General features: G+C 44.5%; 1 protein-coding gene and 1 non-coding gene across 2 annotated transcripts in view; one reads left to right on the top strand and one right to left on the bottom strand.

Annotated features, from left to right (window-relative positions):
- The window catches only part of LOC133452321 (NLR family CARD domain-containing protein 3-like), a 674,416-nt gene that overhangs the window by 151,663 nt on the left and 505,096 nt on the right, over positions 1-17,657 (bottom strand). The window lies entirely within an intron of this gene.
- trnaw-cca (transfer RNA tryptophan (anticodon CCA)) lies at positions 4,851-4,922 on the top strand. The gene has a single exon. It is a non-coding gene; the product is annotated as a tRNA-Trp (tRNA).

The raw sequence follows: 17,657 nt of genomic DNA, 5'->3' as shown, positions 1-17,657 counted from the left end.
ATATTGCTCCAAAATTACGCAATTAATTCAGAATGTTCAAAATGGCCGACTTCCTGTTCGGTTTCGGCCATGCCGCCAAGAGACTTTTCTTTTAGTTGCGACATGATACAGGTGTGTACCAATTTTCGTTCATGTACGTCAAACCGTATTATGGGGCTTGAGGCGCAAAGTTTTTTCTGTCTGAACCAACCAGATGAAGGGTGGGCGCGCTTTTTGGCGTCTAGCGTCGCCACGGTAACGCTTTTGAAAGAGAAAAGTAATGCGTGTGGTCGCAGTAGGGAGACGCACATTTTGATGTATAACACACCTGGGTGCACGTTACGGTTCGGGCTGAATTAACTGCCGAAGGAATGGCATAAATTGTGCCAAACAGACACGATTAATTCAAAATGGCCGACTTCCTGTTCGGTTTCGGGCATGACGCCAAGAGACTTTTCTTTAAGTTGTCCCATGATACAGGTGTGTACCGATTTTTGTGCATGTACGTCAAACCGTATCGTGGGGCTTGAGGCACAAAGTTTTCAAGGGGGCGCTGTTGAGCCATTTTGCCACGCCCATTAATGCAAACCATTAAATATCAAATTTTTCGCCAGGCCTGACTTGCATGCAAAATTTGGTGACTTTTTGGGCACGTTTAGGGGGGCAAAAAGGCCCTCCTTTCGTCAGAAGAAAAAAGAAAGAAAGAAAGAAAAAAAAAAAATTCCTACAGATACAATAGGGCCTTCGCACTGAAGGTGCTCGGGCCCTAAATATATAAGAGATAAAATTAAATTAAATGTATAAACAATAAAAAGTATAAACAGTAAAATAAAATGTAGACCGGAAATGTACAAAATGAGGTTTTAAAGTGCCGGGTGAGTCTGTACAAAAGTGACTTAGGAACTTAGGATAGGTAAAAAGTATAGACCGAAATGTACAATGAGGTTTGTAAAGTGCCGGATATGAGTCTGTGCAAAAGTTACAGGATTGGAGTTTTTACGTTAATGTAACGTAGAGTGGGATGGGGGGGCAGTCCGTGGTAGTCGGGGGAGAGGGGGGACCGGGGCCTTGTTGACGAGGACAGCTGCAGACGGGAAAAAACTGTTTTTGTGGCGTGAGGTTTTGGTCCTGATGGACCGCAGCCTCCTGCCAGAGGGAAGAGTCTGAAACAGTTTGTGTCCGGGGTGGGAGGGATCTGCTGCAATCTTTCCTGCACGCTTCAGGGTCCTGGAGGCTGCAGGTCCTGGAGAGATGGGAGATTGCAGCCGATCACCTTCTCTGCAGAGCGGATGATACGCTGCAGCTGCTCCTGTCCTTTACCGTGCCAGCAGCGTACCAGATGGTGATGGAGGAGGTGAGGATGGACTCAATGATGGCCGTGTAGAACTGCACCATCATTGTCTTTGGCAGGTTGAATTTCTTCAGCTGCCGCAGGAAGTACATCCTCTGCTGTGCTTTTTTGGTGAGGGAGGTGATGTTCAGCTCCCACTTGAGGTCCTGGGTGATGATGGTCCCCAGGAAGCGGTAGGACTCCACAGTGTCTGCTGGGGAGTCACACAGGGTGAGGGGGGCAGGTGGGGCTGCGTTCCTGCGGTAGTCCACTATCATCTCCACTGTCTTTAGAGCGTTGAGCTCTAGGTTGTTCTGACCGCACCAGGTCACCAGCTGGTCGACCTCCCACCTGTAGGCAGACTCATCACCATCAGAGATGAGTCCAATGAGGGTGGTGTCGTCCGCAAACTTCAGGAGCTTGACGGACTGATGACTGGAGGTGCAGCTGTTGGTGTACAGGGAGAAGAGCAGAGGAGAGAGAACGCAGCCTTGAGGGGATCTGGTGCTGATGGTCCGAGGGTCAGAGACATGTTTCCCCAGCTTCACCCACTGCTTCCTGTCAGACAGGAAGTCAGTGATCCACCTGCAGGTGGAGTCAGGCACGTTCAGCTGGGAGAGCTTGTCCTGGAGCAGAGATGGGATGATGGTGTTAAAAGCAGAGCTGAAGTCCACGAACAGGATCCTGGCGTAGGTTCCTGTGGAGTCCAGGTGCTGGAGGATGAAGTGCAGGGCCATATTTGCAGCATCGTCTACAGACCTGTTGGCTCTGCAGGAACTGCAGGGGATCCAGTAGTGGGTCGGTGATCTTCTTGAGGTGTGGCAGCACAAGGCGCTCAAAAGACTTCATGACCACAGAGGTCAGGGCGACGGGTCTGTAGTCGTTTAGTCCTGTGGTCCTTGGTTTTTTGGGGACAGGTATGATGGTGGAGGTTTTGAAGCAGGCTGGCACATGGCATGTCTCCAGGGAGGTGTTAAAGATGTCCGTGAACACCGGAGACAGCTGATCGGCACAGTGCTTCAGGGTGGATGGGGAGTCCGGTCCTGCTGCTTTGCGGAGGTTCAGTTTTTTGAATATTTTATTAACGTCCCTCTCCAGGATAGAGAGGGGCGTCGCAGTGGTGTGGGGGGTGGAGGATGGGGCCTCTGGGGTGTGAAGTGGTGGAGAGGCTCCAGCCCCTGCTGGGGAGGGGGGGGGGGTGCAGTTGGAGGAATGGAACTGGGGAATGTGAATGCAGTCCGGGGGGATGGTATCAGGACTGTCCCTTTGTTTGTCAAAACGACAGTAGAACTCATTCAGGTTGTTGGCTAGGCGTCGGCTGTTGATGGAGGGGGGGCTCGGGGTTTGTAGTTTGTGATCTGTCTCAGTCCCTTCCAAACTGAGCTGGCATCGTTATCTGAGAACTGTTGGCGTAGTTTCTCAGAGTACAGTCGTTTAGCTGCTCTCACTTCCTTGCTAAACGTGTACTTTGCCTTTTTGAGCCTGTCCTTGTCACCACTCCTTAACGCTTCCTCCTTCTGCAGCCTCAGCCTTCTGAGCTTAGAAGAGAACCAGGGTTTGTCATTGTTGTAACTAACCCTGGTTCGTGTTGGAATACAACTGTCCTCACAGAAGCTGATGTAAGATGTAACAGCCTCTGTGAGCTCGTCCAGGCTGCTGGTAGAAGTCCTGAAAACATCCCAGTCCGTACAGTCCAAACATGCCTGAAGATCCTCCGTAGCTTTCCTGGTCCACTGCTTTGAAGTCCTCACAACAGGTTTGCAGAGCTTTAATTTCTGCTTGTATGCAGGAATCAGGTGGACCATGAGGTGGTCAGAGTGTCCCAGTGCAGCTGGGGGACGGCATGATAGGCTCTGCTCACTGTAGAGTAACAGTGATCCAAGATGTTTCCCTCTCTGGTCGGGCATTTAATTAATTGTCTGTATTTAGGGAGTTCGTGGCTGAGGTTACCTTTGTTAAAGTCACCGAGGACAGTAACTAAGGAGTCCGGGTTAGTCCGCTCCACGTTCAGTATGTGGATGGCGAGCACGCGCTGGGCTTCTTGCACGTGGGCCTGCGCCGTGATGTAAACGCCGACCAGGATGAATGAGCTGAACTCACGGGGAGAGTAGAAGGGTTTGCAGTTTATAATAAAAATTTCCAGATCGGGAGAGCAGTGTTGCTGCACCACTGTCACATCCTTGCACCAGCCGTTGTTGATGAAAAAGCAAATTCCTCCCCCTTTGGATTTATCGGCTCTGAAAAGTTGGAAGCCTGCCAGCTGCAGCGCAGAGTCTGGGATGAGACCACACAGCCACGTCTCCGTGAAGCAAAGAACGGAGGATGAGGAGAGGTCTCTGTTCTTCCCCACTAGTAGTTGAAGTTCATCCATTTTATTGCAAAGTGATCGCACATTGGAGAGAAATATGCCAGGTAAAGGTAAAGGTGTGCGGCGTCCGCGCCGGCGGAGACCCACGAGCGCGCCGGCCCGTTTACCTCTCCTCCTCCGCTTCAACGCGTGAACAAAGGTGAGCGCACCTTTGACTAGAATGTCCAATAATTCCACTGATGGAAGGAGAAAAGTGGGAAATGAATCCGCTGGAGTTGTTCTTCTGATGTTCATCAGCTCTTCTCTGGTGAAAGAGCCCCGGGAGTCATAGCAGAAAGCTGCATTATTAAATAAAAAGAGACAAAGTAACACGCACCAAATCACCGCCATCCTCTCCGGCGCCGGAAGTATCAGCAGGACAATGATCCAAACACATCGCCCGGGCAACGATGGAGTGGCTTCATAGGAAACATTTCAAGGTCCCGGAGTGGCCTAGCCAGTCTCCAGATCTCAACCCCATAGAAAATCTCTGGAGGGAGTTGAAAGTCTGTCTTGCCTAGCGACAGCCCCAAAACATCTCTGCTCTAGAGGAGATCATGGAGGAACGGACCAATCACTGCTCTAGAGGAGATCATGGAGGAACGGACCAATCACTGCTCTAGAGGAGATCATGGAGGAACGGACCAATCACTGCTCTAGAGGAGATCATGGAGGAACGGACCAATCACTGCTCTAGAGGAGATCATGGAGGAACGGACCAATCACTGCTCTAGAGGAGATCATGGAGGAACGGACCAATCACTGCTCTAGAGGAGATCATGGAGGAACGGACCAATCACTGCTCTAGAGGAGATTATGGAGGAACGGACCAAAATACCAGCAACAGCGTAGAAAACCTTGTAAAGACTTACAGAAAACATCTGACCTCTGTCATTGCCAACAAAGGGTGTTTAACAAATTATTGAGATTAACTTTAGTTATTGATCAAATACTTATTTTCAACTATAATTTGCAAATACATTCTTTAAAAATCAGCCAATGTGATTTTCTGATTTTTTTTTTTTTTTTTTTTCATTTTGTTTCTCATAGTTGAAATATATCTGTGATGAAAATGACAGGCCTCTCCTATCTTGTTAAGTGGGAGAACTTGCACAACTGGTGGTCTGACTAAATACTTTTTGCCCTCTATGATTAGATTTATGTTCATTAAACAACCCCAGAAATGTCAGCAAAGGCTCTGTGGTGCAATGGTAGCGCGTCTGACTCCAGATCAGAAGGTTATGTGTTCAACTCACATCAGGGTCAGAATGAACGTTCAGTTTTGTTTTATCCACCGTCACGAGTTCACCAACCAGACTAACTTTAGCTGCAACAGAAAACTTTGATATGTACCTGGAATTGTTCAAATCTGCATGATCACGATCAAGTTGTGGTCCTTCACGCACACATTAATTCTGGTGCACGCACATTTCTGAGGTTTTGTCCAATGGCGACACTCACTGGGGATGCAGTGAAGTCCAACATATGAGGAAAAGTGACTTCAACAACAAGTTCACCATCACACGTGAAGGACACGACAGTCCCCACATCACCAGATAAGTTACACACGAGTGGAAATGCAACAATTTCACAATCAACCACATGGTCTGAACCAAAAACTAAAGGTTGGTACAAAATGATGTATACTGCAAATCCCAGCGTCAGCCTTGGCTCTGGTAGAGGAACCTGCTGATGGCAGGATGCAGTACGGAGTGAGTCTTTAGGGACCACTCTGATCTGCTGGTCCAGGATGAAGACTGGATCATCAGATGATTTTATTCCATGCAACGATTCACAATTAAATCCATGCATTCTTTGTACATGAGACGCCAGGTGCTGGAAGTCAACCTGGCCTTGCAGCAGAAGATGCTAAAACATCCAAATGAGGTTCTGGAGAGACATGTTCCTGATCACTAAAGATTCAAAACTGTTCTCACAGATCTCATCACCGCACTGGTGTTCAAATAAAATGAAGACTAGAGGAAAAGTGCATTGAACACTAAGCTAGTTTCAGAAGTCACAAGACAGTGGGATATGTGTCCTACAACGTTTCATTCTGATTCAGAGGGTTCTCCATTCAGTCAGAAATGTTCGGCCTGATTCAAAAGTAACAGTGAGGATTTATTTCAGATCACCTCCATCAATAACAAAGTTTATAAGGATATGAACACTGGATTATCATAAACGTTGTTATCTGGAAGGACTTGCCTAATATGACCTCTCTGAACAGCTTGGTACAGAGATCTTTGTGCAATAGGCCACTCGGACTTCAGCGGTAGCTTTTGAAAAGTTCTTCACACCCTCCATGAAATAACAGGATCCTTCACTCCTTAGTTATTCTGTTTTTAGGTACAATCTTTTGGAAAAAAATCTTTTGGTTCACAGTGAGTGCCTCCTCATACAATCTAAAACCATACACTCAACAACACAGGATAATATAAAGTGACAACAGCTTTGGCTAAAAGAACAAAGAACAAGAAGGACGGCCCCAAGATAAGAATCAAGATAAGTTAAAACATCAGTAGATAAAAACACTAAAATATTAAAACCAAGCAAAAGGATAAAAAATGTGCCTTTTCATAAAAACAAGATAAAGGAAACAATACAAAACATAAATACAAGGTTATGTTGCAGTTCCCTCACTTATTAATGGCACTGATGGCTGCTGGTACAAAGCTGTTTTTGTAATGTTTGGTTTTACAAGCAGGAAAAACCTGATGGAGCTGAAACTCACATTTAAGAGGTGGGAGTTGTTTTTTAAAATAAACTCACCTTTAAGAGGGTGGGCGTTGTCTTTTAAAACAGCTCTCCTCTGTAACTGTTTAGAATACAGGGATTCTGGCTGAAGCTGAGACTCTCCAATCAGCTTGCTCGACCATTTCATGATTTGATTTAAATAATTTTTGTTTTTAAAGGACACATTTCCAAATCATGAAGCAAGACAGAAAGATAAAACTGATTCTATAAAAGCACGATAAAACAAGATCAGCATGGTCCTGGAAATGTTAAAAGTGGACAGTTTTCTCAAACAAAACAGGCTGGTGTCCCTTTTTCTACACAGCTTGACAGTTTGCCTCAAAGTTCAGTTTGTTGTCGATGACAGTTCCCAGATATTTATATGTGCTGACACACTCCACCTTTTAAAACTGTAACCTCTTGGTTGGGAGCACTGTTTTTGCGAAAGTCACTGATCATGTCTTTTGTTTTAGAAATATTCATTTCAAGAAAAGACTTACTGCACCAGTCAAGGAAATCATTGACAACTGGGCCGTGGCTCGTCTCATTGTTTTTTAGCAGGCTGACAATAACCGTATCGTCAGCATACTTTAAAATGGTTCTTTCCTCTCTGCTGCTACGTCACGTGATAAATGTGCACGAGGAGCTGTAAACAAGGAGCTGTAAACGAGGAGCTGTAAACCACGTCTCTCTAGTGTTAGCGTCGCTCCATTGGTCCTCGTAAAACCAGGATCCAGTGCAAAATGTTATTACTTGCGTATAAAGCCCAAAACAGCTTAGTCATCTGAAATCTGTGCCTGTCAGAGAGCGCATCTGCACTCCAGATGTTGAACTTTTATGTGTATCGTTGTGTCCTTTCTACCTGCCCCGTGAGTTCCCGCAACTTTTTATCATAACTGTCTATTTACACCCGAAAGCCAATGCCTCTTGTGCCTGCAGTGTCATCCATGATGTAGTGCAGAAACTGCAATCTGCCTTATCTTCTTACTGGGTGATTTGAACCATGTCTCCCTTAAAAAAACACTCCCGGACTTTCATCAATATGTAACCTGTCCAACTAGACGGGATAAAATTATTGATCTCTGCCCCCCCCCCCCCCTGTAAAACTACCATCCCCCCTTTCCATCCCTTATGTCATTTCATCAATGAATGTGGTTTTACTGCTATTTCAACATTTAGAGTCGTCACCAGAAAAATAACTTACTTGAACATTTTTACCCGTTTCAAGTACAAGTACAAGTACATCACTTGAAATAAGTAGAAAAATCTGTCAGTGGGACAAGATTTTTCTACTTATTTTAAGTGAAAATCTACTTGAAACAGGTGAAAATTGTTGTTTTTTCCAGTGATGAGTCTTGTTTTAAGTGTAATGAGATTTTTTTACTAAAATGAGACATTTTAACTAGAAAAAAGACAAATATTCTCGTTAAGATTTTGAGTTTTTGCAGTGATCCATTTTACTTATCCTGTTAAGGACAGAATCATATTGATAAGTTCAGAAAAGTGTTTTTTATTGTTGTGTTTTGATGTATTTGATGTAAGCCCAGTGGATATTTCAAGCTTACAGAAGGCTGCATTTAACTGCTGCTATGTCATTCCTGCAGTATTTCTGGTGGTCACTGCTATTATTTGTAATATATTATATTATTTGTAATCGGCACAAATGATCTGTCCCCACATGATAAAATCCACCATCCCCCCTGATTTATTTTTACAACTCGAGTACTGATTACAACTGTGTAGATCTCCTGCCTACATACAGAACTGTGTTAAAGAGGGAAAAGGTCCAAACAAGAGTCATTCAGGACTGGACAGAGGAGGCGGGGCTTTGCTTGCAGGAGTGCTACGACTGCACGGATTGAGACATGTTTAAAGAAGCATGTGGTGATGATCTTGATGAACTTGCTGATGTTACTTGTTCATATGTGGCTTTCTGCAGGGATATGATCATTCCTTGTAGGGGTGTAAAAATATTTCCCAATAATAAGCCTTGGGTCACTAGGTCAGTTAAGGCCTGTATACAGAATAAGAGACTTGTTTTTAAACATGGAGCAGCCTCCGAGCTGCACACAGCCACTATAGGAGGTGAAAATCAGGATTTTAAAAGCAAAGCAGGACTATAAACTGAAGTTGGAGAACAAGATAGCTATGAGTAATCTTGGATCTGCTTGGTCGAGCATGAAAGCCATTGCAGGCCTCCAACACTCCAAAACCAGCAGTATCATCTCTTTTGATGGCTGCGAGACGGACATTGAACTTGTGAATGCTCTTAACTGTTTTTATACTCGCTTTGATGCTTTTGATTTTAGTCAGGAATCACATGAAGTGAGTCATAAAGTGATTGACGATCAGCACTTTTTTATCTCCCGGAAGGATGTTGAGAAATCTTTCTGTTCCCTTAAACCAAATAAAAGCCATGGTCCTGATAACATATGTGGCCGCTTGCTGAAATCTTGTGCAGTAGAGCTGAGCTCTATTTTTCAGTATATTTTTAATCAGTCTCTAAAGATGCAGCAGTGCCAATAGTCTGGAAGGATGCTGTTGTTATCCCTGCCCCAAAAATCAGTTCTCCCAAAAGCCTCAATGACTTCAGACCAATCGCACTGACATGGATTGTAATGAAATCTGTTGAAAAACTTGTAAGATCAGAAATTCTGAAGACAACTGAGCATGACCTTGATCCCATGCAATTTGCTTATAGGCCCAACAGAGGGGTAGAAGATGCCACAGTCACTTTATTAAATTTGCTTCTGGAGGGGAAAGGAACACTTGCAAGACTTTTATTTATTGATTTCTCATCTGCTTTTAATACAATCCAACCCCATGTTTTAGCTTTGAGGCTTTTAGAACATTTTAACATAAGCAACAATCTTGTGGGCTGGATTCTGAACTTCTTAACTGACAGGACACAGAAAGTGATAGTGAATGGAAGTGTTTCAGAGCAGGTTACATCCTCCACTGGCTCCCCACAAGGACGTGTGCTCTCTCCTCTCTTGTTCATCCTCTATACGGATATGTGCCGTAGCAGCAGAGAGGATAGAACCATTCTACAGTACGCTATCAGTACGTTTATTTGCTACAGTTCAGGCAGCACGGTGGCTTAGTGGTTAGCACTGTTGCCTCACAGCAAGAAGGTCCCCGGTTCGACTCCCCCTTTCTGTGTGGAGTTTGCATGTTCTCCCTGTGCTTACGTGGGTTCTCCGGTTTCCTCCCACAGTCCAAAAACATGCATATTAGGTTAATTGATGATTCTAAATTGCCTGTAGGTGAAAGTGTGAGTGTGCATGGTTTGTGTGTTTATATGTGGCCCTGCGATGGACTGGTGACCTGTCCAGGGTGTAACTCCTGCCTCTCACCTGAAAATAGCTGGGATAGGCTCCAGCAGACCCCTGTAACCCTGCAAAGGATATAGCGGGTATAGATAATGGATGGATGCTACAAGTTATTATCAGTGTCTGCAGTAATGACACTCAGTCGTAACGATATATACAGTAAATCCTTTATGGCTGAGTTTTGAACGTCATCAGGTGGGATCTGTGGGATCAAACCCTCACCCCTGATTCTTTACTGGAGTCAACAACTCAGAGATATTCAAGAACCACAAGTAAAGGCTGAATTATGCTTCTGCGTCAAAATGGCGCCGTGCCTACGGCGTGTGGTTTTCGTACACGCAGAGCACACGCCGTCACCTGCGCCGTAACTGTCGTGCACCTCCCGAAAATTGTAACTACGCGTCGAGGAGACGCAGACCACACGCAGACCGAGAGGGCTGTGATTGGTTCGTTTGAAAGCGAAGCACTTCCGGTTTCTGGTTTGAAGCAGTAGTGAACTTCCAGGGCTCTTTTCTTCGTTTATATGTGATTTTTTTTTGTTTTTGTTTTTTGCACAATAGTTGTCCTTATCTCTTTGATTTACTGTGACCGGAAAAAGTCGGATAAACCATTCAGAAAAAGATCGCTAACTAGTGGCCGCGGGGGGTACTGCACCGCGACCAAATGGAGTGACGGAGAAGTCAGAAGGGTTCAGCACGGCGTCACGGCTGCGGCGTGTGCTCTGCGTTGGTGTGACGCAGAACCATAATTCAGCCTTAAGGGATGTTTTCATGATGGAAGCCGGCGTCACGCCCTCGAAGAATCACTCCACAAGTGGCATTTCTGCACACACTATGTCCCAACAGCTGACCGCTGGATGGACGTTGTTGGTAGAAACACCAGCCAGTAAATCATCAAGATTTATTCTGAACAATGATGAACCAAAATAAATTAATACACCTAAAAAAAACTATCAGTTCGTTTACTCAATCATTTAGTTGAAATTCATTCACAATGTAGTGCCACACAGGTTAGCTTGGCTGTCCAGTTATCAAAGGCTATTAATAATTTTATTAAAGAATTATTAATAATTAATAAAGTCGACTATTTATCAAATTGAATTATCAAAATGATAATAATTCTCGTATGGGGCACCACCCCGGGGCCTTAGTCCAGGGAAATGATAACTTAACAGCAGAAAATCAGTCTCAGATGATTAGGATTATTCTGCAGAACAGTAAATCTTACTATCACTTACAGAATAACAATTGAAGGCGTGCATTTCGAGCGCTGAGCTCTGTCAAACAATCAGATGTGACCAAAATTGTATGAAACAACACACAAACTCATTAAAAATCTATCAGAATTTATTTACATACGGGTATCAAAGCAGATGTAAATAAATACCCAAATAAATCCTGATGGCGCACTACATTATTATAAAACCATTAATTAAGAAAAACAACAATCATGAAAAATCATGAAAGTTAAATGCATGGGATGTAAAAGAAAACACAACAATAATAAACATGATCCAACGGCCGTGTACGGTTCGAACATTTAAAGATGGCGGGGCTTCTGTGGTATTTAAAGATGGCGGGACTGTAACCACGCCACGTGCAATTAGACCGGATGGTGATCCCGGTGTTTAAACCGCGATCAACTGGCGAAACGGCGCTTTAAAACATGAATGACTAGTGCATAATGATGTATCCAGTAAACTCAGCTCTGAACACAGATTTAGCTCTGAAACGCTCTCAATTAAACTAATACACTCAGACCTCAAAATCTCACGCCTTCCGGTCGGGATCGGGAAGCTGCGGGTTCTGTCGGGGTTCCAGTCCGATGTGGCCTCGTTTCTCTCGGCTCCACCATGCGGCTCGGCTCGGCTCAGTCCTGTGGGGACCTCACGGGCAGGACGATCCCCGCTCAGCTTGCTCTCCACGCAAAGAAATGCAGTCTTGCTGCGTGCACACAGCCGGGTAGATCTCTCCGATCACGGAGCCTCTTGACGCGCCTCCAGGCGTGCGGGGACAGTCCACTGGAATCAGGGCCGTCGCCGTTCATCACCAAGGCGCAGGCTCACGGACCTGGGAGAGTCTGGCTTCCGGGCTAAAGGAACTCAAGCAGAGGAAAGGTTAGGAGGAGCGGGAGGGACGGAGCGCTGCCTCGCTCCCGGACCGCAGCGGATCTCCAGGCCAAGCTGGAGCGAGGGGATGTAGAGCATGAGCCGGCAGTGCCAGTGGAGCAGCGCTCCGCTGGATCTTCTCTCCCCCCTCCCGGGGGGGGGGGATGGGATCTTTGGCACGCAGCCAAAGGATCCAGCTGCTCAGGACGAAAGGTTGGTCGGAAGAGAGAGAAAAAGGGGCAGCTGCAGGGTTTTGATCCTACGCGCGCTGCGGTGACGTCATCAGTGCCTCGCTCGGGATTGGGGTGCGCGTCGCTCTCAGGCACCACCCCATCCCGCAAGGCATGCTGGGGGGTTGTAGTTTCTGACAAGGCGGCCATTTTAGGAGGCACATTATAGCCGATTTTCGACTGAGCAGTTTTAAAGTTAAATATACACATTCACAAAATGTTCATATACATTTGAGTTCAGAGTTCACATGAGCATATGGGCGTGGTCCAACAACAACCTTCAATATAAATTGTCAACTTCATTTTTTAAGTTCAAACTAGATTATTTATGAGACTCTTCCTCCTCCTACCTGTCCATCTTCCTCCACCTCCTCCTCCTCCTCCTCCTCCTCCTCCTCCTCCTCCTCCTCCTCCTCCTCCTCCTCCTCCACAGGTGCAGCTCTGACTCATTCCAGGATCAGTTCAGTTGCGTCTCAGTAGGTTTTTATCAGACTGCAGAATCTTCATCTTCAACTCTTTGGACTTCTTAAAGAAACTGTAAGTTTGAAATTTTTCTTCAGGAACTTTCCTGTTTGTTTCTGCTCCGTCATGATTAGAGAAAGTTTTCACTTCAGACTTTGATCATTCTTGTGTCTTAAGACAAATCTACATGATAGTCAGATGGCGACATTATTATTGGATTTATTTTTGATCTGTTGTAGCTGTTTTGCATAAATGTGATTTATGTTCAAGATGATTAATACCCTTTGTAAGATTCCTTTGGTTTTATATTTGTTCTAACCAGTGACTAGTCACAAAGCAGAATATTGCATTTCTATTGGCTGCTGTATGTAGAATAAATATACGGTAATTCAGTGTAGAGTTACAAGTCACTGGACCTTTGAGCCACACAGTCTTTAGACCAGCATACTTTATTTTATTCATAAATGTTAAGGATTTGATTCTGTATTTTGTATGATTTTTCAGTTTTTGAAGTAAACATAGAAAAGAAGAACTTTGCGTTAAGACCTTTCCTTTCCGTCATCAGTGTGCTGTGTGCAAAAAACTTTATGGTCCAAAGCTGGTGAGGCAGCAAAGCTGCTGAACAGATCAGAAGCACAGTGATGATCAATGATCATTAGTCTTCTTCATCGATCAAACTGTGAGGTGTTTTTATTTCCTGGAATGAAGCTGTCGTCTCCAGCATTAAAGTCAGTTTGGTTCCTGGAAGAAGTTGTTCTTTGGTGCTTGTGTAACTACTGAAGACGGCGTCTCTTCATCCAGAAGTCTTCATGACTGAACTTCCAATAGCATCACTGTTGACACAGAAGCTCCCAGAGGTTCATGCAGACGGGGTTAAAAACAACCGGCTGATTAACTGAAACATTTTTACTGAGAGACGTAAAAGAAGTTTCTTCTCCAGGTCATAAGACTTCTTAATCAAGACACACCCAGCACTCTGAACTCTGAACTCTGTCAATCATCACACCTCATAACACATTTATTACTCGTTTGCACTGGATACAGCACGTTTATCCCTGCTTATCTTTGCACGTTTAACGTTTGTCTCTGCAGATCAACCTCTGAGCTTCCTCACATTTACAGTAACACGATGTTCAAGTTTCTGCAGTAAAAACTCTGTTTACAGAATCACCTCATTGTTGTTTCACACTTGTTCCAGCTAGTTACAGCATGTTAGTCCTGGTGGACTGACTTGGTGGAGGACAGGCTGGTTACTCTGGGACCCTTTCCAACAATTGGAGGATAAAGAAATAAAACTAAAAATAGTGCCAAGTGACCTTTACTGCTCAGTAGAAGCAAAAAAACAAAACAAAAGAGAGGAACAAACCAGAGCAGGATCAGCTGATCTCTGTCCAACACCAGTGATGTGTCTTTACTCTGCAGATGAAGGTGTGTGTGTGAGCTGATGTGGACGTGAATTCAGCAGAATGGACCAGTGTGAGGACAGAGAGGACGGAGTCCCTCCCTCTAAAACCTCTCTGTGTGGGGAACATGAGAGTCGGAGCAACGCTCAGAGGTGAGATGAGCATCTCTAACTGTCCCTGACTCTTCTGCATGTCAGAGCTCAAGACTCACATCACCAAACATCATTATTACAGGAATCAACCTGGACCTGGACCTGGACCTGGACCTGGACCTGGACCTGGACCTGGACCTGGACCTGGACCTGGACCTGGACCTGGACCTGAACCTGGACGTAGACGTAGACGTAGACGTAGACGTAGATGTAGACGTAAACGTAGACCTGGACCCGGACCCGGATCCGGACCTGGACCTGGACCTGGACCTGGACCTGGACCTGGACCTGGACCTGGACCTGGACCTGCACCTGGACCTGGACCTGGACCTGGATCCGGACCTGGACCTGGACCTGGACCTGGTCCTGGACCTGGAACCAGCTGTGTGTCCTGGAAGAGCAACGACTCAATGGACTTTTATTTTAACTTCAAAGGAGACCAACATACGGCTGTAAAGACGTGAGTGTATCCAAACTCTGCCAATGATTTATGTTTAATACTTTTTAAATAGACTGAAAAACTTCCTTTTCATATGAATAGAATATGTACATTAAACTTTTGTCTTCTATCAGGGTCCATCAGAAAAGAGACTCTCATGAACATGAACTCAGCTGTTTGTCCTTGAAGAGCGACAGGTCAAAGGACTGGTTTATTACCTTTAAAGGAGACCAACATTCTTCTTCAGAGAGGTGAGATGTATTTAAACACATTAAATGTATTTAAATCAGTCCTCATGTTAGAAAATGTCCACATGTTTCTTCCTGAGTAGATCATGTAGTCCTGGACCCCTGTGGTCCTCCATCACCTGATGGTGATCTGAGCTTCCTCCTCATAGATCTTCATCTCCTGTCAGGAGCTTTTTCTTCTGGTCGACACATCTGGAGGTCTCAGCTTCCAGAGGACTGATCCTGATGATGATCCAGAGTTCCTCTTACTGATCCTGATGAAACGTATTATAATACGTTTGAAAGCCTCACGCTTAGTCTGAAATTTCCGAGCTGGAAATCAGAGAAGCCAGTTGTGTTAGTGGTAGTGTATCGGCCCCCTGCTGGCGCTTATCTAGAGTTTTTGTCTGAATTTTCAGATTTCCTTTCTGGATTATTGATCAGTACAGATAAATTCATCATAGTGGGTGATTTTACAGTAATATTCATATGGATGTTGAAAGCGATAATCTTAAATTAGCTTTCAATTCTCTTCTAGAATCAATGGGTATCTCACAAAAAGTGGACGGGCCGACGCATTGTTTTGATCATACTCTCGATCTCGTTCTCACCTACGGTGTTGAAACTGATGATCTGTCGGTGTCACCTGTAAACTCCCTTTTATCCGACCATTATTTAATAACGTTTGAATTTAATGTTGTTGATGTTGAAGAGCAGATGTTTGTCTGATGAAGCTATTGCTAAATTTAAGGAGACCATTGCTCATCTTGCGACAGTGGAAAATAGTGAAGCCTCTACTGAAGCAATAGAGGCCAGTGACCTGGGTTCTACCTCTGATGTTGATGTTGATTTTCTTGTTAGTAACACTGCTGATCTGTTGCACTCAGCTTTAGATGAAGTTGCTCCTTTGAAAAGGAGGGTTTCTAGCCACAGGAGCGTAACTCCCTGGTACAATTCAGATATTCGCATGTTAAAACAAAGCGTGCGTAAAATGGAAAGGAACACTCTTGTAAGTCTGTAGATTCTTATCGTGAATGGAAAGATATTCTAATAGTATATAAAAAAGCCATTCGCAAAGCAAGAACAGCTTATTATTCAACGTTGATAGAGGATAACAAAAGTAACCCACGTTTTCTGTTCAGCACTGTAGCCAGGCTGACAAAGAGTCACAGCTCTGTTGAGCCGTGCATTCCTGCAGCTCTCAGTAGTGAAGACTTTATGAGCTTCTTCAACAGTAAAATCACGAGAATTAGAGAAGAAATCAACCAGCCGGTTGTGGGCATTTCTTCAGCTTTAGCGACTTCCCTAGGCTCTGACTTGTCTTTAGACTGTTTTGATCCTATAGACCTCCCTGAGCTGACCTCACTCGTCAATAAAGCTAAGTCAACCACATGTATGTCAGACCCCATCCCGACTCGACTATTCAAAAATGTTTTTTCTCTTATTGGTGTGACAATACTGGACCAAATCAACCTATCCCTAATCTTAGGATATGTACCACAGGTTTTCAAAGTGGCAGTAATTAAACCTTTACTTAAAAAACCTTCCCTTGACCCAGACACCTTAGCTAATTATAGGCCAATTTCTAACCTTTCATTTGTATCTAAAATTCTGAAAAAGGCAGTTTCAAGCCAGTTATGTGACTATTTGTATAGAAATGATCTGTTTGAAGTCTTTCAGTCAGGGTTCAGAATGCATCATAGCACAGAGACAGCACTGGTTCGAGTTACGAATGACCTTCTTATGGCCTCAGATAAGGGATTAGTATCCATATTGGTTCTACTGGACCTCAGTGCTGCTTTTGACACTGTTGATCATGGCATTTTACTGCACAGGTTAGAGCATGTTGTTGGGATTAAAGGGACAGCTCTACGTTGGTTTAAATCATATCTATCTGACAGGTTCCAGTTTGTTCATGTACATGAGGTTTCTTCAGAACAGTCAAGGGTCTGTTATGGTGTTCCGCAGGGTTCAGTGCTAGGGCCAATCTTGTTTAGTTTATACATGCAGCCGTTGGGAAGTATAATCCAGAATCACGGCATACACTTTCATTGCTATGCTGATGATACGCAGCTCTACTTGTCTATGAAGCCGGATGAAACAGAACCGTTAGTTAAACTTCAGGCATGTCTTAGGGACATCAAGGACTGGATGTCCAGAAACTTCTTGCTTCTAAATTCAGATAAAACAGAGGTTATCATTCTTGGTCCAGAGCATCTTAGGAAGGGATTAGATGGTGTTGTGATGGCTTCCAGGGCAACTGTGAGAAACCTTGGTGTTGTTTTCGATCAGGATTTGTCGTTTAAACCATATGTTAATCAGGTTTGTAAAATAGCGTTTTTCCATCTCCGTAATATTGCAAAAATTAGGAAAATCCTCTCGCAGAGGGATGCAGAAAAACTAGTTCATGCGTTTGTATCTTCTAGACTGGATTACTGTAATGTGTTGTTAGCAGGATGTCCAAGTAATTTGCTGAATAGGCTCCAGCTGATCCAGAATGCAGCAGCACGAGTACTGACAGGAATCAGCAGGAGAGACCACGTCTCTCCAGTGTTAGGGTCGCTCCATTGGCTACCTGTAAAATTCAGAATTCAATTTAAAATTTTATCACTTGCATATAAAGCCCAAAACGGCTTAGCTCCGCAGTATTTACAAGATTTGATAGTGCCTTATGTTCCTGGCCGAGCTCTCCGCTCCCAGAGTGCAGGTTTACTCGTAGTTCCTAGAGTATCTAAATGTAGATTTGGAGGGCGGGCGTTCTGCTATCAGGCACCATTACTTTGGAACCAACTTCCAATCTGGGTTAAGGAGGCTGACACCACCTCCACCTTTAAAACTAAACTTAAAACATTTCTGTTTAGTAAAGCCTATAGTTAGTGTTTAGTAAACCTCTAGCTGGTGTTGGTAAATCTC

Source organism: Cololabis saira, chromosome 10, assembly GCF_033807715.1.
Source record: "Cololabis saira isolate AMF1-May2022 chromosome 10, fColSai1.1, whole genome shotgun sequence".
Taxonomy (NCBI): domain Eukaryota; kingdom Metazoa; phylum Chordata; class Actinopteri; order Beloniformes; family Belonidae; genus Cololabis; species Cololabis saira.
Note: the sequence above shows the minus strand (reverse complement) of the source record. Positions and strands in the feature narration are given on the sequence as shown.